Raw genomic sequence first — 24,758 nt, 5'->3', positions numbered from 1 at the left:
GAAGGTCTGAACATCTCTTTGTCTAGCTTCGATTATTTCAGAATGTTCATGACCCTGAAACAATGCTCAAATCTCAGGTCGGACCACTGATGAAAGGGATTAAAAAAATACTGGAAGAAACGGAGACTGCAACACCTCCCCTGTTAAGGACACAAGAAAAAAAAATGTTAAGTTTTATCAAACCAAACAGGACAAGATTTTTTTCCCCAAAACTCCTGAAAGGGCAACATGATTTGTGTATTAAAAGCAGAAGTGGGTGGGTTAGTCACTATAAATAATATTTATGGGGAATTTAACTCTCTTTATTCTCCTGGCCAATTGTTCGCAAACCAATCCTGATTTCTCCAGATGGATCTGTAATTTCTGATGAGGATTTTCAAAGGCATCTGTGGCAGTCAGGGAAGTTAGAAATTCCATGGCATTTTGGTGCCTAATTCCCTTAAAGGCTGTCTCCATATTCAGAGGACTTTACCGAAATGTCTGGACAAATCGTTTGCAAGCTGTTCACTTTGACTGTTTGCTATTCGTCATGTGTGATTTGTCACATGATACTGTACCTGGATTTGACTGGATGACTGAAAGCTTTAAAACAAGACATTAAACAATGATGAATAGCCAAGAAGTCACTTATACTTCACTTTTTTGGACAAAACAAACTTGTGTGAATGTTTGTGGTACCTTCTAGATTCATAAACATTTTTCCCACTACCCAGACATCATCCAAATATTTAAATAAACCCATAATGAAATTCCGTAGAGAATAGCAGAGCCAAATCAGACTACTGGTTTGTCAAAATTCTGTTTATTCCATTAGCTGACAATGTCCCTGCAAAAAGGTATTTGACACTGTTCCTTTAAAAGCCATAATCCAAAAGAAGTCATAATCCATTTTAGAGCTGCCAGACAATACCTGATTTTCTCCTTGCAGGCTCCTGTGCAGTTCCATCATCCATATATTGGATGTCAAACCATATGGTCTAAACCTCCTTTTAAAAAACACTTGCCTGAATGGATTGGAGAGGATTTTTAAAACTGATGAAGTTTTAATTGAAACACAAACATTGCAACATTTAGAAGTGAATCGATTTGACTCCAGAAGCGTCAGAGGGAAATGGGAGAGGGTTCAGGAAACAACTAAACCTTTTACCTGTCTCTCTTCGCCACCATTGCAAAACCCTCTGTTGAAACACAAGACAAGTTGAGATGCCATATTTTAAACAAAACACAATGTTTTATTATACTACACTTCTGACACTGGGAACTCGGAGTTGGAATTTTCAGCCCTCTTGGGGTTTAAAGTATACAAACACTGGCTGCCTTGCTATTGCAATGTAGGGGCTTCTGATTTTCTTTTACGATGGCAAAACTGGAGAGCAGCGCGAGCTGGAACTTCAAATAAAAAATTCTGAAAAGCTCTGCTATGTTTATCTTCACTTTCCCATCCTGGGGTTTTCACCCACTGGGACCTGAAACAAGTATTTTTTTAAAAAATGTGGGTGGGGGGTGTATTTTCTTTTACAGTTTTAAGGAAAACTCAAAAGCTGGATTTTGAAGGTTAGCTCTGTATGTTACAAAATGTGTCAGTGTGAGTAATGAGGACAGAAGATCTGCCAGAAGGGTCATGGAACAGAAAGAGCATAGAAGGGGGATGTTGTCCAAGAAGTACATGTGAAATAGGCCTGGGTTTGAAATGCAATACAGGGCGAAGCGAAAGGAAGATCGAGTCATAGATATTGAGTCCAGAAGGACCACTAGGATCATCAAGTCAGCCCTCCTCCAGAAAGAGGCCATAGAAGTCCAATGCAGAAACTCCTGCCATGGAAGCAACTGTTTTTCCTGCTATCTAAGGCCCCCCGCCCCCGGTTCATCAAAGCACTTAAGCACATGTTTAAAGTTAAGCTGAATCTTGGGCCTTAGTGATCATTATTGAGATGAATAACTTGTGGATGAACTAGAAGACCATAGGCCAGATCCTGAGCTGATGTAAACTGATGATACTCCATTGATTTCAGCGGTGCTAAACTGATTTACACCAGCTGAATATATGGTAGATTATCTTTCAGACAAATTGACTGATTGGCAGGATGGAGTAAATGGGTCCCAGTAGATATATATGATGAATAGCCTATCATCTATCTATGCAGTTCAGGTTATTCCCGCTTCCTCCCCAAACCTATTTTACTACATATCTTTATGTTAACTACTGGCAAGTGTACACATTTTGCTTGATATTTTAACCCACTTAGCATGGGACTGGGAAAGACAGTTGCCAACTCTGGGCTTCCCATACAAGTTCTAGTCTCCCTCCCCAGGCTCCTCATCCCACTCTAACGCTGCCCAGGCTCTTTACCTTGCCAGTCCCAGTCATCTCCTATTCCCTCCCCTTCGTTTTCCAGTCCCATCAGCCCAGCTCCTCTTCCTGTCTTTCGCCTCCCGCACTGGCTCCCAGTCTTCCTCAGCTTCCTCCAGGCTCTCCAATCCCCACTCTAGTCTTCCCCTCTGCTGCATCCCCCACCAGGTCCAGCTCTTGTCTTCTGCATTTGAGTCTGGCTGTCTCCCCTCCATGTCCAGTAGGGTGACTGGGCAATCAGAATACGGGAGAGACAGACAGTCTCTCCAGTCACAGTTTCTGTCCTACAGCTGCTGTGAGTACCCGTTGCAGGGAAAATACTGCTAAACCCCAACAGCTCCAGGATGGAGCATTGTGACAGGGTGCTCTACTCAACAGCGCCCCCTCCTGGTGATTAGCTCTGCCAGGCAGATGCCCCTTCCTGCAATTGCACTTCATCACTCTTTCTCACTCCAGGAGCTGTAGCATCGTCTTCGCGATACAGCCCTCATGCCAGATCACTAAGTGGTTTCCCCTTTCAAGGTAGAGTCATTCAAAGCCTTTCTGCTCAAGTGGCATCAGTCATCACACCCACCACCCTGACCCTGCCATTCCTGCAGTGACCCCCAGGCTGTCTTCTAGTTCACTCTGCAGTGGTTAGTAGGGGAACTCCGATTCCATTCCAGGGCCCTTTTCCAAGCAGTCAAGGTGTGCAGCTTCTCTAACCTTACTGCGCTCACCCTTGGACTTCTTCCTAACTTACTTCCACCCATTCTAGTCAGACCCCTCTCTCCTGGAGTCCATTGGGATCTCAGGGATTCCTATCCCTTCTTCCCTCAGGGAAAGCGACTGTCACTCTTCACCTTGCAGCCCTCTTTCAGTTGCTAGTCTCTGCTTCACGTAAGCCCTGCCTGTTTCCTCACAGGTGAGCTTGCTTGCAATTACCAGCCCCCTTCTAACCTAAATCTCTCCCCTGTTATCTGCTTCATTGGCTGAGTGGGCCCATCTGGCCTAATTCAACCCCCTCTGGGCAGTATGGGGAGCGAGCCCCATTACAAATATGCTCAGTACAGTCAGCACCAAGGAGTTATGAGGGGATAGAGCATGGGAGTGCAGGTGGACTTTTTTTGGAGAATCTACCTGCCAACCTCTAACAAGTCCCTACTAAGTATATGAAAACAGATTTTTGAATACTTATAACTTGCCCAGATGTGGGTAGTTTTTCACAGGAACAGCAAAAGGTTCATTCCTGATATCAGAGTAACACCCCCTCCCCCCATTCCAACCAAATGTCAAGCCTCTGCTTCAAACCATGGAGGTGCTAGAGCTTCTCAATGAAGGGGCTACAAGAATTTTTAACATGCATAAAACAATGCATTTTTCCCTAATCTCAGTCTGGGCTATGACTGAGCCATTTTTTTTCTGAATCTTCCCAAAAAAAATCAAAATGAGGCAGACACCCAGCTTGGAAAATTTCAGCACAAATGGTTAAAGTTTGGCAAAGTTCTAAGCTTATAATGGGAAGTGTCAGGCAACATGGACTGTAGGCAGTGCTACCAGTTCCATCTGTAATATACAGGGCACCCACTATGTTGATGTGGATTTAGAGGAGCTTTTCCATTCCTTGTAAATAGCTCCATCTTCTTTTCCGGTTGGAAAATATGCTTAGTCTTTGTTTGTTTGTTTTTTAAAGGACTGACCCGGGGGGGGGGGGCACCAATGAATTTGGTCTAAATTATAAGGGGTAAATATTTATGGAAAGCTACTTTCCAAACTGAAATAGTTTTCAACTAATCTTTCTACTCTGCAGGATTCACACCTCCCTGATGTTAACATTCTGCAGGCTCCAGTTTATGACCCAATCCACATGAAATTTTGAGACAGGTTGTCTGATCAATACTAATATATTTTTCAAGTATTTAAAACGGCTCCCAGCCACTTCTTCCATTGTGCCCTGCAGAGATGCAGAGGGTATGTATGCCTTAGGGCATGGAGAGAAAAAGGAGCTTCGTTTATTACTGGGTAAAAATAAAAGATAATAATTCAAAGAAAATTAAATCCACTCCAAATATGTTCAAGTAACGTTGAAGGCCTGTCTTAAACCACAAAAATCAAAGAAAGTTAGTGTTACTGTTGCATCCCTATCCTTAACTTACCCTGATGTGTTAGGAGTAAGATGAGAGTTTCAGCCTTAACTGTGGATTCCTTCGCTGTCTTGCGTTTCCCACTTGATATCACTTTACTATAGTATTTTGTTGGATTTTAGCTCCTCCATGGCTAAAGGTCAGGGCAAGTGACTCTGCAAAACATCTATTCAAACAAACAACAATAATGCTAGCAAAAGGGTACATGACACTTATGGTTTGCATGGGGGGGGAGGGGAAATCCCATTTCCTAGGCATGCTAGGTTATTGCAGGACATATACATGTGTAAAATCTAATTCAGCCCCCAGTGATGAAAATGCCACCCCTACAACCATCTTTAATGGGCTCTGTAAAATTGAGCCCCTGGCCTTTTGTAGGTGTGTCTACTTCTTCTGGGCAATGGAGTTGCTCCTGATTTAGAGAAGTGCAAGTGAAAGGTGAAACAGGCCCATAAGATTAGAAGCCTGGATTATCCGCTGCCTTACACTGTGGGTGCGTCTATCCTTTGAGGTGGGGGCATCACCCCCAGATCAAGGAGACATACCTACTATGCAAACTCTGATCGAGCTACTGCGCTAAAAATAGAGGGTAGCTACAGTGGCATGAGGGGCCCACCTGAGTATGTATGGATAGGTAGGTATGTTGGGTGCCTAGCCTTTCCTGGTGTTTATTCCACCCCAGCTGCACTATTTTTAACATGCTAGCTCCATCAGAGCTAGCCTGGGTATGTCTGCTCCAGCTGGAAATTACACCTCCAGCTCCCAGTGTAGACAAACCCTGTGTCATCATTTATGCAAATTGAGTATAATATGTTGCCATTCTGATCTGGTGGAGTTTCACACTCACTGTATGCAGGTGTGAATCACAGCCCTAGGTGCAATGCGGAAGAGAATCAGGCCCTGGAGAGCAATATGGGATATTTTGATCTACTTCAAATTCCTCCTGTAACTGCAGCAATTCTTCACCTCCCACACTCCACTTTGTGACATGCACATGAGGAACGACTGCCATATTCTACCCCAGAGATGGATGCATTTCAGTTGTGAGCAATCACTGGATAAAAAAAGTAGATGATCTTGTTACATGGCCAGACCATGTATATATATATATATGGTATGGTCATGCAGTCTATATATGCAGTCTATGAAGCACCTGGGATGAAAGAGGCTATCAAAATGTAGGAAGCATTTTTTATAGCTGTATAGCCAAGATTGTCCCAAGTGACTAATAATTTTGGGGTACCCTTAGAAGGCCCTGATTTTCAGAATGTGCTGAGCACCTAGGAGTTGGTAGGCCAGCCAGGGCTGCTGGAACCCAATGAGGTCTAGCCCCACCCCCTTCTGGCACCAGACCACCCCTACCTTACGGTGGCACAGAGTAACTTTCCCTGTACCTGTCACGGAGTTCTCTATTACAGGGAACTTAAAGCTACCTTAAAGCAGAAGCTGAGAATTGCTTTATGATGGGGGAGCCGGACCTGCTGTGTGAAACCAGCTTTGAAAGCCCTTTGCTTCACTGCAGCAGCATAGAGGGGATTTACCTGGGGCCGAGGATCTGAGGCATAGATTCTTGGGATTGCCCTGTAGCAGGAACCAAAAAGCTGGTAGTCTGTGGGGAAAACCCGTAGGCTTGGCAGTCCCAGGATGATCACTTAGTCATCGGTAAGGAATCCTGCTAAAAGGAATAAACCGGTTATGTGAACAGTCTTCCCCCAGCACCACGGCTGGGTGTTTAGCAGGTACTGCCTTTCTCCAGGTACTCTGCACTGTTCACCTCATCGTGGAAGATGTGGCCGTTGAGAATAATATCTCAGATACTTTATTTTTTATTGCAAGCCCTCCCGCTTTAGAAAGCACTCATAAAGGTTCCACTGTGCTCTTGGCACTGTAAGCTCCAAAAACTCATGCCTGTGGCTTAGTGGTACATAAGATGTACCAACACCCCTCCTCCTATCTCCCGCTTCCCATCCCACAGCCATTGGAGAGCTGCTCTGAGTCATGGCAGAATTTTTTCTGCATAGTTTGCTCACTGACGTACAGAAGGGATTTTACCTACTGGAAAACAATTGAGGCAATTCCCCCAGGGTGCCCTGCGAAAGCACTCAACAACTTGGCGTCTCTGTGATGTCTCTGCGACGTCAGTGATGGATCTGGGGTCAGGTCTGTTTAAGGGGAATTGGAATCCTGGATTCCACAGTGATTCTTCAGACACCAGGGAGAGATGGTACAGGTTGTGCCTGGGCCAGAGAGGCATGTACATGGAACATGAAATTTGAATCACATGCAGCATGGGAAGGACATGGCAAAGAGGTGGCCCAAGGCTCAGGGCTTAGTATTCATTGTTCTCATTGTTGTTCACATAGGTATCGAAGTCATTTGAGTTATGGAGCAAGACAATCTAGTCTAGCAGTTACAGCCGGAGACTGGGAGTCAGGACTCCTGAGTTACAGTCCTGGCTTTGCCATTGACTTGCTCTGTGAAAGTCACTCAAGATCAGATTGTGATATCCTTACTCCCAGCAAGTAGTACCTTACTGCACAAGCAGTTCCATGACTTCAGTGGGGTTACTCATACCAGAAGGTACTAGTCAACCTGAGTAAGGGGGGGTCTCAGCCCTATCCTTTGCCTCACTGTGCCTCAGTTTACCCATCTATGACAAGAATACCTACATCACCAGGATGTCATGCGGCTGTGCTGATGAAAGGTTAAGCTCCTTGTGGAAGGGTAAGAGAAGTGCAAAGAGTTAGTTACCTGGGGTTTGGTGGCACCCACTGTAATTACAGTTGCTAGCCAGTTTCAGTTCACAACCTCCTGTTTCTCAGGCCCACATTGGTCATCTCCATGGACATGGACCCTTACGGCAGAACTTGAACAGAAAATACAGGTAGTAGAGAGGAGATGCTTCCGTAAAATCCTGGGCATCTCCTATTTCGACCACGTCACTAATGAAAAGGTCCACATCACCCAATGCGCTGGGTCATATGAAGACCTCCTGATGACCATGAAATGCAAGCTGAAATGGTATGGCCATGTAACAAGATCATCTGGCCTATCCAAGATCATCCTCCAAGGGACAGTACAGGGAAGAGAAGAAGAGGTAGACAGAAGAGATGGATTGACAACATAAAAGAGTGGACAGGAATGGACTTCGCGGAGACTCAGCACTGACACACAATCGTCAGGGGTGGAGAAAATTGGTTGATTGCTCATCAGTGATGGTGCCCCAATGACCAATGCTGTTATGGGAGTGATGATGTTAGCTCAAATGGTTGAAAGATGTGAAAATTTGCCACAGCTATAGTCCTTATTAAAGGGGAATTTGATAGCTGCCTTCAGGTACCGGAAAGGGGGTTACAAAGAGGATGGAGCTCGGCTGTTCTTAATGGTGGCAGATGACAGAACGAGGAGCAATGGTCTCAAGTTGCACTGGAGGAGACCTAGGTCGGATATTAGGAAAAACTATTTCACTAGGAGGGTGGTGAAGCACTGGAATGGGTTACCTAGGGAGGTGGTGGAATCTTCATACTTAGAGATTTTTAAGGCCTGGCTTGACAAAGCCCTGGCTGGGATGATTTAGTTGGGGTTGGTCCTGCTTTGAGCAGGGGGTTCAACTAGATGACCTCCTGAGGTCTCTTTCAACCCTAATCTTCTGTTATTCTATGACTAATATGTATTGAGTGGCACTGTTGGGCACTGTATGGAATTGCTAAATTCTGCCATAGACAGCATCCTGAGAGGCGGTAAAAAGGGGACAGAGTGTGCAGGCAGAATGAGGAGTGACTCAAGCCAGACTCACTCCCCTTGGGTGTCTCTTCAAAGACAGTGCAGCATACTCTCCCTCTGCACCTGGGCGGCTCCACTGGGCAGTGTGGGGTTGGTGGAACACAGCTATAGTCTGGTACTCCCATTCTCTTTCTTCTGCACTTAGCCTTCAGGATGACACCCGGGGGGACAGTCTGAGAAGCTTACTGCAGAGGACATGTTGATTAGTTAATGGCCCCTTTGTTTTAGAGGGGCTTTAGCTCCTGCAGCGTGCCTTCCTTATCTCTATTGAGCCCTGCCTGTGAGCGTGCACCCTGCCAGAGAGACTGGGATCTTACGTCCTAGATCTAGCCAAGTGGCTTTTACAACATAGAGGGCAAGATCCTGGCCCCTTTACACCACTCTCACAGTGCACGGGGAATGGAAAGGTGGTTCAGTGAGGATTCCCCATGCATCTGAAAACCTTGAGCTGGGCAAAAGCCAGCCTAGCCAGCTCTGGGCTAGCCTGACTTCTCAGTGCAAAGGGAGAGGCTGGAGGTGTGGTCTGAATGCGCAGGGCTCCGGATGGGCCAGTGTAATCAGGCGTAGTGTAGAACAGCCTGCTCTAACTTCCTCCAGGGCTCAAAATGGAGGAAGAGCAGAAGGGAATTCCACCTCTATCTGCACCGTAGGTGCACTGAGTGTCTAAGACTCTATTCCGGGTCAGCTGAGAGCATGACTTCTTAGATCAGCACAGTTGGGTGTGGCTCGCAGTGCCCGCAGAAACTGGGGGGTGCTGAGTGTGACTCTTGGCACTAGTGCTCTGCTCATGCATGGGTCATACTTCATTTTACCCACCCCGGTACAAGAATTTCAGTGTGCCAGACCTCGAACATTTGTCTTTGTGTCAGAAGTGGTTACCAATGGCAGGTCATTGGCAGTCCTCTCCTTCCTCTTCGGCTTTTCCCTTTCATAGATTGATAGATTCATAGATACTAAGATCAGAAGGGACCATACTGATCATCTAGTCCGACCTCCTGCACAACGCAGGCCACAGAATCTCACCCACCCACTCCTGCAAAAAACCTCACCTATGTCTGAGCTATTGAAGTCCTCAAATCCTCTCAGCCTCTCCCCACGTACGCATACCAAGAGGGAATCAGAGAGCTGACACAGATGGTAGGTGTCAAGCAGAGGAGGCCGTAGCATTGGTTTAGTTTTAAAAGGAACAGAAAACATACTGGAGTCAGTGGACGCAAGAGCTGAGCCTTGTTTTTGATTTCTCATAGACTGGAGTTACTCTCCCCAGGGAGAACTGTCTTTTTTTTTTATTCTTTTTTTTATTTTTTTTGTTATGCATGTTTTTGTTTGTAAGTTAAAAAGTCCCAGGATTTGCAGTCTTTGAAGCACGGTCGGCCTGCCAGATGGAATCAGTCAGGGCCTTTTCAGTCGGAAATCCTGGGAAGATGAAGCAGGATGAAGATACAGTGTTTTTCTCATTTGCCAGGGAAAGCTCTGCCCCACCCCCCGCAAGTTCAACTGGAGACTACTGCAGGCCCCCTCAAGTGGTCAGGACGGAGGCAGCATGAAGCAAAGCAGAGGGCCAGATTCTCCACTGGTGTAATTCAGAGTGGCTCCACTGAAGTCCATGGCATTACACCGATTTACAGCAGCTGAGGATCTGACCCAGATGTTTCTGGTGGTATACGCTCTAACTATAAGCAATGGAGTTTCATCCACTTACACTGGGCCTGAATTGGCCCTCTCCCTGCCTTGATGCATGCCTTCACCCCTCCCCACCCCTTTCCTGTCTTGAATCAGTCACCTCCTGACTACACTACAGCTTCCCTTTCCTGAATTCCTCAAGGACTCCTGCAGGGAAAAGAGTCCTCTGTGTTCCACATCCCTGACCGGACTGTCGCCTCCTTTAACTGGACACCTTCAATTCGCTCCTAAGTCTAGAAATCTTGGGCCTCACCTTTCAGCCTAGCTTACCTTTTCCTCTCCATTTCCCTTTGCCTCTCAGCGTGCTCTGAAACACTGCCAGAATTCATCCTTCCTTTGCTCCCGTCTCGCTGCTACACCCTTCAGTTATCCCGTGATCAGTTCCTGTCCAAATTATTATTTCACAATAGCATCAGCTTACTCTCTCCTCAACCAGCAGTGGAGTGAGACCAACGGCCACGGACTGCAACCTCTGGCATATGAATCACATCCCCCCATATACACCCAGGCATTCAAGTGTTGCTAACGGAAGAGTTCAGACACATTACACTTGGTCTGAAAACCTCCTAGGGGAGGCCAGGGTCATGTTTACTCACCATTACACTGTGGATTTTCTGATTGCCTCTGCGAAGAGGAAGGAGAGGGGGTCAACCACAGCGTAATACATTGCAATGCACAGTTGAAGGAGCAATTTAAACCAATTACACACGGCAGAATTCTGCATGAGCTAGAGGCGTTCAGAAAGAAGTATCTCTGCAGGATTGGGGCCAACTCAGTGAAGTTTTCTCAGCGTGCAGTAGCAGTCCAAAGACAGGGAGTAAGATGCGCAGTTGTATTTGCAAGGGAATAAACTAGAAAAGGTATAGCTTTCAATATGGCCAGATCCTGAGAGGAAATGAGCATCTGCAATTCCCAATTATTATTTATATTACACTAGCGTTTAGAAGGCCTAAGCAAAATCAGGGCCCCATTGTGCCAGGCACAGTATATACACATAGTGAGGTTGTTTGTGCCCCAAAGATATTATAGTCTAAATAGGCAAAGGGCAGGAGGGGAAACCGAGGCACAGAACAATGACATGATTCGCAACAAGTCAGTAGCAGGGCTGGGAATAGAATGCAGGTGTCTTGAGTTCCACTCCAGTGCCTATCCACTGACCATGCTGCTCTTCTAAAGGCAGCAGAAGTTTGGCTGAGTAAACAGTGAGTATGGCCCTCAGGACTTGGGCCCCAGAGGTTAAACTGAGGAGCTCACTGCTTTAAGATATTGTTGAGGCAAAATTTTGTAAGAAGATTCAGAAAGGACTGGGGTTTGAAACGAAGAAGAACATAGGGCAGTAGATTGGAAAGCCCACCTCCTATGGTTGGAATTTCAGGAACAAAAATGGAAGCTAGCCAGGTGACAACTAGGCTGGAAAACCAGGCTGATAATCTACATTTGCTAGGATAAAAACTAGCAGGGTGAGCGGTGGTCATGTGCTGAAGCATACGCTCATTGCCAGGCAGCGCTCAGAAGGAATTCTCCTCTCAAAGATTGTGTAACTGGCAAGGTAACTTGACCAGCTTCCCCTTCCTTTAACGTATGAGGTGCAGCTTATAGTGTGTGTGTGTGTGTGTGTGTGTGTGTGTTGGGGGGGGCGCTCTATACTAGAAGAGAAGACCATTGCTGTGTCCTAGTGTGAGAGTGCCCATGTCCTTATGCAGAGGAGTAGGGTCTTAAACTCAAGAGAAATAGAGCCGTAACAAATACAACATGGAAAACATGAAGCGGTTCTCTGTTCCCATGGCAATTTCCTCGGACAAGACATCTCCTTCTGCAGCTGGGTTGAGATCACGAGGTCACATCTCTTGAATCAGGAGCAGCTAAGACCTTAACAGGCAGATGGGTTAATATTCAGTCAGCCTCTCCTTCCACCCCGTCTGACCCTGGGGTCACCTATACCCCTACGTCTCTCTCTCAGTGCTGCCAAACAAATGGTGGCATAAAGAGAGTGGGGCTGGTTACCCATATTTATGAATGTCTCCCCTCTGATGCCCCATCTACACCGCCAGGTGGATGATTCCGCAACAGTGTTTCTGTAGAGTGACACTGCCCTCCTGTGGCTAAACAGAGCTGCTGCCAGCTAAGGATCCCAAAGGATAAAAGTCACCTGTTTTCCCCACAGACTAGACAACAGTCAAGGTCAAAGAGCAGTGACCCTGCTCCTCCACTCCCACGTGCACACCCTGCCTGCAGTGAGAATCCAAATGGGCCTGCTATCAAAATGGCAATGTGAAAATCATTAAGTATCAGGAATGTCTTTTTAAAATCGCTATTTCTCATGCCTAGGATACTTAACAGCAGAATAGTATTGATCTCCCTTTTGCCACCAAGGCCATGGAAAGTCTCATTTTCATGGGCCAAGAGATTCCTCTCAAATTCCATCTTCCTCGTTGCCGACTTGCAAATGCACTTATGGTGCCACACACTAGGCTTGTCTTTGGACTTGTCTTTTAAAGCCTAATCCCCGTTCTGAGGGTGGACAACAGTCTTAAGGCTCAAAGCAGCCTGTGCATGGGGAGAGCAGAGTGCCAGAGTGCCTTGACTGTCCTCCTCTTTAATATAGAGGTGCTCTGTGCAGAGAACACAAGTCTCAGCAGGTAATGAACACCACTTGCGCTGGAACAGAACAGAACCACCTGCTGGGATCTGCAGGCTCAGTGGGCCACAGCTTCGGATGGAAAACAGGGGCAGAACCTCGATGGAATGATGGCAGTTTACACTAGCTGAGGATCTAGCTCTGAAGGGTTGTGTTCTACTCCACTTTGTGCACATTAAGGGCTCCTGGGAAGCTGCCAGCATGGCCCAGGGCTGGGCAGAATGTTTTAGAATGACAATCTGTACAGAGGCGTGGGTCGTATGAAACCAGGGAAACAGTCCCGTTTACAAGCCAAAAAGTAAGAGCATGTAGCATAGTCCAAGGTCCAGTGTGTTTTCCTTCGAAGTCACTTAGACTTGGCTTCCCGACTGCTCTAAAGTAAACAATGGAGAGAGACACAAAGAAAGTGGGCAGGCTTCACAGAGGTTATAAAAATATCATTTGTATAATTAGATTGAGTCAAAACGCATGACTCTCTGGTTGGAAGGGAGGCTTGTTTTTCTCTCATTTCTTTTTCTCCTTTGCCTTTTTTCCCCCCAATAAAAATCTGGATAAACAAAAGCCCTGGGATATTAGAAGGTTGTTGCCATATTGCTTCTAAAGCAAAACAACAACAAGAAGAAAGAGTATATGTGTTTGGTTTTGTGTTGAATGTTTTTCTGGGTGCATATGTGCCATTCTCACCCTCTGTGCCTCACCCAGTATTTTTCTTCACTTCCTGTCTCAAACTAATGAGGTGTTGCTGTGGGTTGTTAAACATTCACCCACTTCCACCCCAGAGGCAGCTGCATGTTATTGAAGCACAAAGTGAATCTTTCATAGTTTATATATCAGTTTGCTAACCTTGGCTTCAATTCCCAGCTCTGCCACAGACTTTGAACTGACCCAGGACAAGTCACTTAGACTCTCTCTAAAGATGGGAAACTGAGACACCATGGGGATAAAAATACACCCTTTGCCCCTGTCTTTGTTGTGACTGTTTAGATCATGAGCTCAGCGAGATAAGTATTGTACCTTACTATGGGTATGAACAGTGCCTGGTAACATCCCCCACCACCACCACCACACACAGTAAAATACTCTGCAATCTTTCAGGATGGAAAGCACCAAGATTGCAAACCCTAAGTATTCCAAAACCATGGGTCAAACCCTAAAATTCATGAGATTGGCTTAAAAATCATGAGGCTTATGAACAAAAACTTGGAGGGTTCTTTTTAATGTCCTTCTGGATTTTGACCCCTTAGGGTTCCCATTTTCAAACTTTTCTCCACAACCAAGAGGGTAAGAAACTTATTTTAAAATAATAAATATATAAATAGTCTCACATAATCACAAAAAGAAAAGGAAGTGAGCTGTAGCTCACAAAAGCTTATGCTCAAATAAATTTGTTAGTCTCTAAGGTGCCACAAGTACTCCTTTTCTTTTTGCGAATACAGACTAACACAGCTGCTACTCTGAAACCTGTCACATAATCACATGAATCGAGGAGCTGGGTCTTAAATAAAATCATGTGATTTGCAATAAAATTGTGAGAGCTGATTACATACAATATGAATAGCAATTGATAACTCTCTTCCCCAGCTGCCTGCTCTGTTTATATCTTCTCAGTAGATTTTTAAAATAAGTTGTTGTATGACTTTGCTTTTCTGTGGACCAAGCTACACCCCCTCTAAAAGAGAGGGGACAAACCAACCATGCATGGTGCTACTTTTTCCATATATCTTCCTATGCTGCGATCTTGGAGCACATTCCTATTTAAAGGAGTACTTGTGGCACCTTAGAGACTAACAAATTTATTTGAGCATAAGCTTTCGTGAGCTACAGCTCATTTCATTGGATGCATTCAGTGGAAAATAAAGTGGGGAGATAATTTATATACACGGAGAACATGAAACAATGGGTGTTATCATACATACTGTAAGGAGAGTGATCACTTAAGATGAGCTATTACCAGCGGGGGGGGAGGGGGAGGGGAGGAAGAAAACCTTTTGTAGTGATAATCAAGGTGGGCCATTTTCAGAAGTTGACAAGAATGTCTGGGGGGGGGGAGAATAACACGGGAAAATAGTTTTACTTTGTGTAGTGACCCATCCACTCCCAGTCTCTATTCAAGCCTAAGTTAATTGTATCCAGTTTGCATATTAATTCCAGTGCAGCAGTCTCTCATTGGAGTCTGTTTTTGAAGTCTTTTTGTTGAAGAATAGCCACTCTTAGGTCTGTAATCAAGTGACCAGAGAGATTGAAGTGTTCTCCGACTGGTTTTTGAATGTTATAATTCTTGACGTCTGATTTGTGTCCATTTATTCTTTTACGTAGAGATTGTCCAGTTTGACCAATGTACATGGCAGAGGGGCGTTGCTGGCTAAGGTGCCACAAGTACTCCTTTTCTTTTTGTGAATACAGACTAACACGGCTGCTACTCTGAAACCATTCCTATTTAAGTCTGTTTGCAGTATGGTAGTTACTCCTCTTATGGATCCCTCTATTTTTTTGTTTTGGGGGAACCTCAAGAAGGAACAATTTTATAAGTCCACACCAGGCAGTAGGCAATGCACAGAATCAGAATGGTTTCGATAATGAGGCCTTGACTACATGATAACAGGTTTTTGCATTTCAGATCCTAAAATTTTGTTTGGGGAAGGTCCACCTTACTGAGTCCCTATCTGTCTCCTTCTGCCCTCCAGGCCCTTTGGGAATATTCATCCTTTCTTCATAAATTTTAACTGTATTGTTGTTGATTTTGTGCCAGATCCCACTTGTATAAACTAAGGTTAGTTAGGGGCTCCATCCCAGGCAATCCAGAAGAGAAACAGTGGACCTGAAGTGCTATAATAGTGAATTCCAAGGAGATTCGTTCTCCGTTCTGGATTACCCACTGCTGAGTCGACAAAAACAGGGGGCTGGTAATGATGAACTGCTGGGCAAGTAGCCATCCCTCTCAGTTGCTATTATGACAATGGGTTTGGGCAGCAATTATGTTAAGTATGAAGGAGATTAGCCCTCAGGCCAGCTCTGGAGTTCTTTTAAAACCTCCCTTTTTTCAGCCCCTCGCAGATACGAAAAAAATGGATCTTTACAACAGACTTGTTACCCTACTTCTGCAGTCACAATGGCTAAAATTCTTTCTAGTATAGTACTAGAGAACAGCGATCGCCCCTAACACTGCTCCAAAATACCACTGGGCAACACTCTTTTGTGTAGTGCTAATGAGTAAGAAGGCCTGACAAAGAAGAGAAACAGAGTTCATGCTAGGTTTCAGAGTAGCAGCCGTGTTAGTCTGTATTCGCAAAAAGAAAAGGAGTACTTGTGGCACCTTAGAGACTAACAAATTTGTTAGAGCATAAGCTTTCGTGAGCTACAGCTCACGTGAGCTGTAGCTCACGAAAGCATATGCTCTAATAAATTTGTTAGTCTCTAAGGTGCCACAAGTACTCCTTTTCTTTTTGAGAGTTCATGCTAGCAACTGTATCTACAGACACATCTCTTTGCTGCCCTCTACAGAGGAAATCAGGTAAAGCCAAAGGGGTGAAACACTGGCTCTAAGTATTCAAATAACAGGCAGCTTAGCCAGTCTCAGAGGTGCTGATCCAAGGAAAATATGAAATAAAAGTCAATGGATCAGAGTGGAAAGTGTTATAGCAGTCAAATAGGCTGTTCCAATACCTCTACCCACAGGTATGTTTGAAGGGGCTGGGGGGTGAGAAGGAGAGAGAGAGCTCTGTGTTGAAAATTAAGGTGGGGTTTTTTGCATAAATCCCACCCATCACCACAGCAGCCATAGAGCTGCCCAGTTTATAGAGCCCTGAGGCTCAAGGAGGAGATGACCAAGGAATAAGTAAAACAACTGCATGGCTCATTACACACACCAGATAGGCTTGTATAAGGCCTTGTATAGATTGTTGTCACAGGGCAAGGAACAGTGACATCAACCCATTGCAAGGTCATCATCCCAATTGCTCCTAACACATGATAATACTGCCCCCTGATACGGCACCTTTCACTTGAGGACACCCCTCCCAACCTGCCAATGTGTGACACAAACCACCGAGTTGGGACAAGTGACTGAAATGCGTGAAACCTGTGTGTTGTTACACACCACGACTGACAGATTAGAAAGATTTTTTTTAAAGAATAAAACCTATTTTTAAGCCTCTCTCACTGTGTAAATCAACTACACCAATTTTGCAACCTGTAACAGCCTCCCACATACAATGAACTTGTCATAAGCTTCAACCAGTTCAATTGCTCCCCCTTAAACCACTCCCTCCTCCCCCAACCCACACGTATGTTAAGATGCCTGGGGAACCCCCAGAACAATCTACCAAGAGCCTGAGGCAAGCAGAGATGGGGACTCCTTTGCTAGGAAAAAGAATTTCACAAGCAGAGCAGACCTGTGTGCGTGTGTGTATGTAGCAAGGAAGCTGTATTAGTTCTTGAATAGAAGCAGTTCAATGGATCACGATCCTGATGCATACACAGAGCTAATACAGCTAAGGACTAAGACGCATTAGCTGGGATGTGTGAAGAAACTGGAACAGCAAGGGAGTTAGGAGGTGGCAGAGCTGTGGTGAGGAAGATCACAAAGTGCCTGTCCGCACCATCCATAGGTTTAGCTATTGCTATCAGTCACTTCTGATTAAAAGCGCTAAAATACATCAAATTCATCCCTTCTCTCTTAAAAATCCAAGGCTGGCTAATTGAGCACAGCTCCCAGCCTGTGTTCTCGTGTTCTTCCGATGCTGGTGAGAGATGAAACCAGAACCTGGAACTCCACAGCTGAAAGCTGGGCATGATGGTTAGATTCCAGATCCCTAAGAAATCCTTTGTGGATGCAGAGACATCACAGCTGAGGTGGGTTTTACCCAGTTGTGGAGGCAGCCTCTGATTGTTATTAGCTGTACTGACGTATGGAGAACAAGAAGGCAAGAAGCCAAAACCAACTGCAAAATGTAGTGAGCACACACTTGTGTCTGGTCTTCATTAATTTTAATGTGTGTGTGTATGTGTGTGTGTGTGTGTGCATGAGTTTACATACGTATGCATGGGACAGATGGGCCTGTACCAAAACGCTGGCTTCAAACTCCCCCACGTTTGATAGGATGGGTGGATGTAAGGGAGAAAATCTGAACCTGGATCTTGAATTTTGCAGCATTCTCCCAACTGAAGTGTGAATGACTGGTTCTCTCAGAAAGAAAGCGAGAGAGAGGGAAAGTGGGTGGGATGTACATGAGTAAATGAGTAAGTAGATGCCAGCAGGAGTATATATGTGTATATGTGTCCATCTATGTATAGGTAAAGAAGCAGTGTGTACATGAGTGGGTGTATGTCAGAGAAGATGTGTGTATATATGATTAGACAGATGTGCCTGTATGCACAGCACTTGGATACAGGATGATAGCAGATACAGAAAAACTTCCAATGGACAGATAAGATGTATATATGCGGAGTGTCTGTGTATGAGCATGTGCCTATGTTAAGGAGAATGTGTTTGGGGGTGATATACTACACACACACAGGTAGGTGAAAGGATGAATATATAAAGCTGAATGTACATGTGTGGGTAACAGAGCAAGTAGCTGAAGGAGAGGGTGCAAATATGTGGCTATGTGAACACATGAGTGTATCAGTGAGTGAATGTACAGGAATGAGTGTGGGCCAAATTCAGTAGTATGACTTACGCACAGTGCCAAATTCGGTCCTCAGTTAAACCCATGAAACCCCATTGATTTGTTGTGGTTCTACACAGTGCAACTGAGGGCAGAATGTGGCCTGTATAGAGTGTAAAACTTTCAGAACTGTAGCCTAAGTGGTCGAGTGGTATAACTTGCACTGATGTGATGTTCAGGGAGTGTGCAAAAATGAATACTTTAAACATCAAGTGGGCAGAATAGGAGGCACAGCGGGTAAAGCAACTAACAGGAGGGTGCAAGGTGAGTAAAGGAGAAGGGGCGTAAAGGTATAAGCTTTATCTTACACTCTGCAGGTAGATGCTTTTCTTGTTTCATCTCCCCTCTTCTGCTCTCATAGTGGTGAAGTTACATGGGTTTTGAATGCCAAATTCACCTGCTGAATCCTAAATTGGTGCAAGGTCCCATTTAAACTGCTGTTCTAACCAACATGAAACGTACAACACATAATGGTTTACATCACTGCCAAAGTTTTCCCAGAATGCTTCGGAGGCTGTATGTATGCCCAGAGTTCATTTGGGGGGAAGTTTTGATCCCAATCTAAATTGTGCAGCTGGCCCCTCTGTCTGATGGGCTGAACCAAAGTTATTGTTAATTATTATTATTATTACTACATGTATTATGGTCATGCCTAAAGGTTCCCACTTAGATTGGGTCCTCACTGTGCTAGGCTCTGTACAAATATACAGTGACTGTGGTGCCTGGAAGGGCCTCAGTGAGATTGCTCAATCAGGGTAAACTGCAAAGAATGGGGCAGACAATCTCCCAAAGCTGGTGGTTTATTCCAATACTTAGATTCACCAACCCAGCAACAAAACAGCTTCTATCATACCTAACTGGTTACCCAGGAGCTGAAAACAGAGCTCCCCTAAAGCAAGCCAGCCCTGGGCTTCCACCCAGACAGTCAAGTCAAATATGGTGAGGCTTACTTAAAACATATATGAAGTTCTACCAATCCCAAGCAATCAGACACATTATCCACCAGGTCAATGAATATTCCAGATCTTACCCAAATACACGCTTACAGCCAATTCTTATTAACTAATCTAAGATTTATTTTAAAAGAAAAGAGAGAAAGTATTGTGATTAAAGATCATTATACATACAGATATGAGTAAAGTTCTTAGGTTAGTTTCGTAAGTAGAGATGGTGAGCTGCCGATTTGTAGAAAGTTCTTCCAGAATCAGTCCCATAAATTATAATCCAATAGGCAGTCCATGTGCAGCGTCTGTTTAAATTCTTCCATGAGAAATAGTAGGGTAATCCAGACTGGAGCGGGAGACCTCAGTCTTGTGACCTAAACTTCCCCTGACCAAACTTAAGCAGATCTGAGACGAAAAAAGGATCAGGTCCCAAAGTTCTTTTACAGCTCTCTGGCAGTTTACGTAGCCTTTTGCTAGCAAATAGCACAGCCAGCATTCCTTGAATGAAGAACAGGTAATATACATAGTTGCTCTGAAGTCAATTCCTATTTCCTGTGTATACACAGGTAATTAGTTGCATTGATTAGCATAAAGCAATTTACCATTCAAAGGTTCACAAGTAGTTTACTACAAACTTCAAAGAGAAAGACAATGATACCATTTACACCCAAGTTTCATCTAATTGCTAATATCCGCTTTTGATTTCTGAATCAATAGAATATAGCAATGAAATATTAGACAGGAACCAAAGTATAGCATCTACATGCTAATTAGATCACATTGCTCAGCGCCTTACAGATATAGGTAAACACGGACAAATACAATAGTATTTACTAATTCTCTGACAATATAAGTTTGCATTTCAAAGGATTTAGTCCACTTACATGGCTTTGATAACTATCTACAAGAAATGAGAGGGAAGAAGACGAAGTAAGAAAGGATACGGCCGTGGGTAGGAGAATGTATATAAGGAGCGAGGGCAGTGTGGATACTAGTCTAATAGGTTATACTGGCTGTAGAATGACTGTGCCTAATAGGGTACAAAATGTGACCGAGGCCAAACAGCAAAAATTAAGGTGTTTGTACACCAATGCGAGGAGCCTAGGTAACAAAATGGAGGAACTAGAGCTACTGGTGCAGGAAGTGAAACCAGATATTATAGGGATAACAGAAACATGGTGGAATAGTAGTCATGACTGGACTACAGGTATTGAAGGGTATGTGCTGTTTAGGAAAGACAGAAATAAAGGTAAAGGTGGTAGAGTAGCATTGTATATCGATGATGAGGTAGAATGTAAAGAAATAAGAAGTGATGCAATAAGACAGAGTCCATCTGGACAAAAATTACATTGGGGAAGATAACTAGTAGAGCCTCTCCTACGATAGTGCTTGGGGTGTGCTATAGACCTCCGGGATCTAATTTGGATATGGATAGAGCCCTTTTTAATGTTTTTAATAAAGTAAATACTAATGGAAACTGCGTGATCATGGGAGACTTTAACTTGACAGATATAGACTGGAGGACCAGTGCTAGTAATAATAATAGGGCTCAGATTTTCCTAGATGCGATAGCTGATGAATTCCTTCATCAAGTAGTTGCTGAACCGACTAGAGGGGATGCCATTTTAGATTTAATTTTGATGAGTAGCGAGGACCTCATAGAAGAAATGGTTGTAGGGGATAATCTTGGTTCAACTGATCATGAGCTAATTCAGTTCAAACTGAACAGAAGGATTAACAAAAATAAATCTGCAACTAGAGTTTTTGATTTCAAAAGGGCTGACTTTCAAAAATTAAGGAAATTAGTTAGGGAAGTGGATTGGACTGAAGAATTTATGGATCTAAAGGTAGAGGAGACCTGGGATTACTTTAAATCAAAGCTGCAGAAGCTATCAGAAGCCTGTATCCCAAGAAAGGGGAAAAATTCATAGGCAGGAGTTATAGACCAAGCTGGATGAGCAAGCATCTTAGAGAGGTGATTAAGAAGAAGCAGAAAGCATACAGGGAGTGGAAGATGGGAGGGATCAGCAAGGAAAGCTATCTTATTGAGGTCAGAACATGTAGGGATAAAGTGAGACAGGCTAAAAGTTGAGTAGAGTTGGACCTTGCAAAGGGAATTGAAACCAATAGTAAAAGGTTCTATTGCCATATAAATAAGAAGAAAACTAAGAAAGAAGAAGTGGGGCTAAACACTGAGGATGGAGTGGAGGTTAAAGATAATCTAGACATGGCTCAATATTTAAACAAATACTTTGCCTCAGTCTTTAATAAGGCTAAAGAGGATCTTGGGGATAATGGTAGCATGACAAATGGGAATGAAGATATGGAGGTAGATATTACCATATCTGACGTAGAAGCGAAACTCAAACAGCTTAAAGGGACTAAATCGGGGGGCCCAGATAATCTTCATCCAAGAATATTAAAGGAATTAGCACCTGAAATTGCAAGCCCATTAGCAAGAATTTTTAATGAATCTGTAAACTCAGGAGTTGTACTGAATGATTGGAGAATTGCTAATATAGTTCCTATTTTTAAGAAAGGAAAAAAAAAGCGATCCGGGTAACTATAGGCCAGTTAGTTTGACATCTGTAGTATGCAAGGTCCTGGAAAAAATTTTGAAGGAGAAATTAGTTAAGGACATTGAAGTCAATGGTAAATGGGACAAAATACAATATTTTTTTAATACAATTAATTTTTTACAAAATTAAATCTAATAGTTTTACAAAAGGTAGATCGTGCCAAACCAACCTGATCTCCTTCTTTGAGAAAGTAACCGATTTTTTAGATAAAGGAAACGCAGTGGATCTAATTTACCTAGATTTCAGTAAGGCGTTTGATACCATGCCACATGGGGAATTATTAGTTAAATTGGAAAAGATGGGGATCAATATGAACATCAGAAGGTGGATAAGGAATTGGTTAAAGGGGAGACTACAACGGGTCCTACTGAAAGGCGAACTGTCAGGCTGGAGGGAGATTACCAGTGGAGTTCCTCAGGGATCATTTTTGGGACCAATCTTATTTAATCTTTTTATTACTGACCTTGGCACAAAAAGTGGGAGTGTGCTAATAAAGTTTGCAGATGATACAATACTGGGAGGTATTGCCAATTCAGAGAAGGATTGGGATATTATACAGGAGGATCTGGATGACCTTGTAAACTGGAGTAATAGTAATAGGATGAAATTTAATAGTGAGAAGTGTAAGGTTATGCATTTAGGGATTGACAACAAGAATTTTAGTTATAAACTGGGGATGCAGCAATTAGAAGTAACGGAAGAGGAGGACGACCTTGGAGTATTGGTTGATCATAGAATGACTATGAGCTGCCAATGTGATATGGCTGTGAAAAAAGCTAATGCGGTTTTGGGATGCATCAGGAGAGGCATTTCCAGTAGGGATAAGGAGGTTTTAGTACCATTATACAAGGCACTGGTGAGACCTCACCTGGAATACTGTGTGCTGTTCTGGTCTCCCATGTTTAAAAAGGATGAATTCAAACTGGAGCAGGTACAGAGAAGGGCTACTAGGATGATCCGAGGAATGGAAAACTTGTCTTATGAAAGGAGACTTAAGGAGCTTGGCTTGTTTAGCCTAACTAAAAGAAGGTTGAGGGGAGATATGATTGCTCTCTATAAATATATCAGAGGGATAAATACAGGAGAGGGAAAGGAATTATTTAAGCTCAGCACCAATGTGGACACAAGAACAAATGGTATAAACTGGCCACCAGGAAGTTTAGACTCGAAATTAGACGAAAGTTTCTAACCATCAGAGGAGTGAAGTTTTGGAATAGCCTTCCAAGGGAAGCAGTGGGGGCAAAAGATCTATCTGGCTTTAAGATTCTACTCGATAAGTTTATGGAGGAGATGGTATGATGGGATAATGGGATTTTGGTAATTAATTGATCTTTAAATATTCAGGGTAAATAGGCCTAATCCCCTGAGATGGGATATTAGATGGATGGGATCTGAGTTACCCAGGAAAGAATTTTCTGTAGTATCTGGCTGGTGAATCTTGCCCATATGCTCAGGGTTTAGCTAATCGCCATATTTGGGGTCGGGAAGGAATTTTCCTTCAGGGCAGTTTGGAAGAGGCCCTGGAGGTTTTGGAGGCATGGGGCACGGGTCACTTGAGGGAGGCTTCTCTGCTCCTTGAAGTCTTTAAACCACGATTTGAGGACTTCAATAGCTCAGACATAGGTGAGGTTTTTCGTAGGAGTGGATGGGTGAGATTCTGTGGCCTGCATTGTGCAGGAGGTCAGACTAGATGATCAGAATGGTCCCTTCTGACCTTAGTATCTATGAATCTATGAAAATGGCCCTGCTTACCATGTCAATATTTCTTGAATATGTTTTTAAAGGTTGACCTTGGGTCACTTAGCGTGCTGGTGTTTAACCCTCACTGGCTGAGTGTCACACATATATTAGAAGATAGTTCGTGCCCCAACCAGTTTTACTCTAAAGAGATAAGACAGATAAAAAGCAGGAGGGGAAACAGAGGCAGAAGAAGGTGAAGTGATTTTCTCAAAAAGACACAGCAGGTCTATGGCATGCCTCAGAATAGAATGCCGGGCCCCTGAGTTTTTCGCCATTGGGGCATGCTGCTAAAAACACAGAAGTGCTGAACCTTTGAAAAGGCCAGATCTGGATGTAAGCTCAGATTCTGATCTCTGCTACACTGACCTGGAATTACTCTGGATTTGTGCTGTTGTTAACAAGGATCCACAACTAGCTACTTTCTGCCTTTAGCCCAACTCTAGTTTTAATGACATTTTAGATAGACATAATCTGTGTGTAGATATTCATTATCCAGAATTCTGTGCACTCTCGGTTTGAATGAGCTATCAAATGTTTGTTTGATTTTTCTGATCAGTATAAACAGTCTCATCACATTCACAAAGAACTGAAAGTACTTTGTGCAATGGATGGTTTTAACCTTGGGGTTTCTCATCACTTTTTGTTGGTGGTGTGGTTCGGTGGTGTTAAAATTGCTATTCACTCCCCCTACACACACACTTCCATCACTGCCGTTGGGGAGGGCAGAATATTACATTTCTAGGGCAAAAAATAAGGGTGCCTGATCTCCACCAGTTCACATATAGACAGAAAAGTTCAACTATATACAGATGAGCTAGCTGTAAAAACAGCCTTGTTACAGTGACCCAGTTAAATAGACAAGCTGAACAAAATACAGTTAGGCTTCCTTTGGCCAGCCTATAACATATGGTATTTGTCTTGTTCCTCTCTGAGGCCTAGCAGGAGACAGGTAGCTAGTTCCAGAATAGAGAGAGCTCCTGGAAAGTCAGCATGCTGAGCACACTGTAGGAGTGGGCTAGCTGGGAACATAACAGCTCACAAAAGGCACAGATTTAACAACATTTCTTCCACTTGTTCAGCGCAGCACTAGATTGTAGTGGCTCTGGCTTTGATGAATTTATGGTTCACACTGTTCCCTGTGGTATTGTATCTGTAAGTTCTCATTTCCTAAGCGTACACACAGTTCTATGGCAAACCCCTCTTTCCAAAGGGTTGACAGACAAAGGTGTGTGGCTCAGGGAGAGTTCAGTTA

The 24,758-nt window shown here is 43.9% G+C and overlaps 1 long non-coding RNA gene across 1 annotated transcript in view; it reads right to left on the bottom strand.

Moving 5' to 3' along the window:
• Positions 1 to 1,488: 1,488 nt before the first annotated feature.
• The window catches only part of LOC122460523, a 38,282-nt gene continuing 15,012 nt past the window's right edge, over positions 1,489 to 24,758 (bottom strand). The window contains exons 2-3 of the long non-coding RNA XR_006281882.1: positions 6,015 to 6,145; positions 1,489 to 4,639 (exon numbers count right to left, since the gene is read on the bottom strand). This is a non-coding gene — a long non-coding RNA (uncharacterized LOC122460523). The remainder of the gene's footprint in view (positions 4,640 to 6,014; positions 6,146 to 24,758) is intronic.

Source organism: Dermochelys coriacea, chromosome 6 (genome assembly GCF_009764565.3).
Source record: "Dermochelys coriacea isolate rDerCor1 chromosome 6, rDerCor1.pri.v4, whole genome shotgun sequence".
Taxonomy (NCBI): Eukaryota; Metazoa; Chordata; order Testudines; family Dermochelyidae; genus Dermochelys; species Dermochelys coriacea.
Note: the sequence above shows the minus strand (reverse complement) of the source record. Positions and strands in the feature narration are given on the sequence as shown.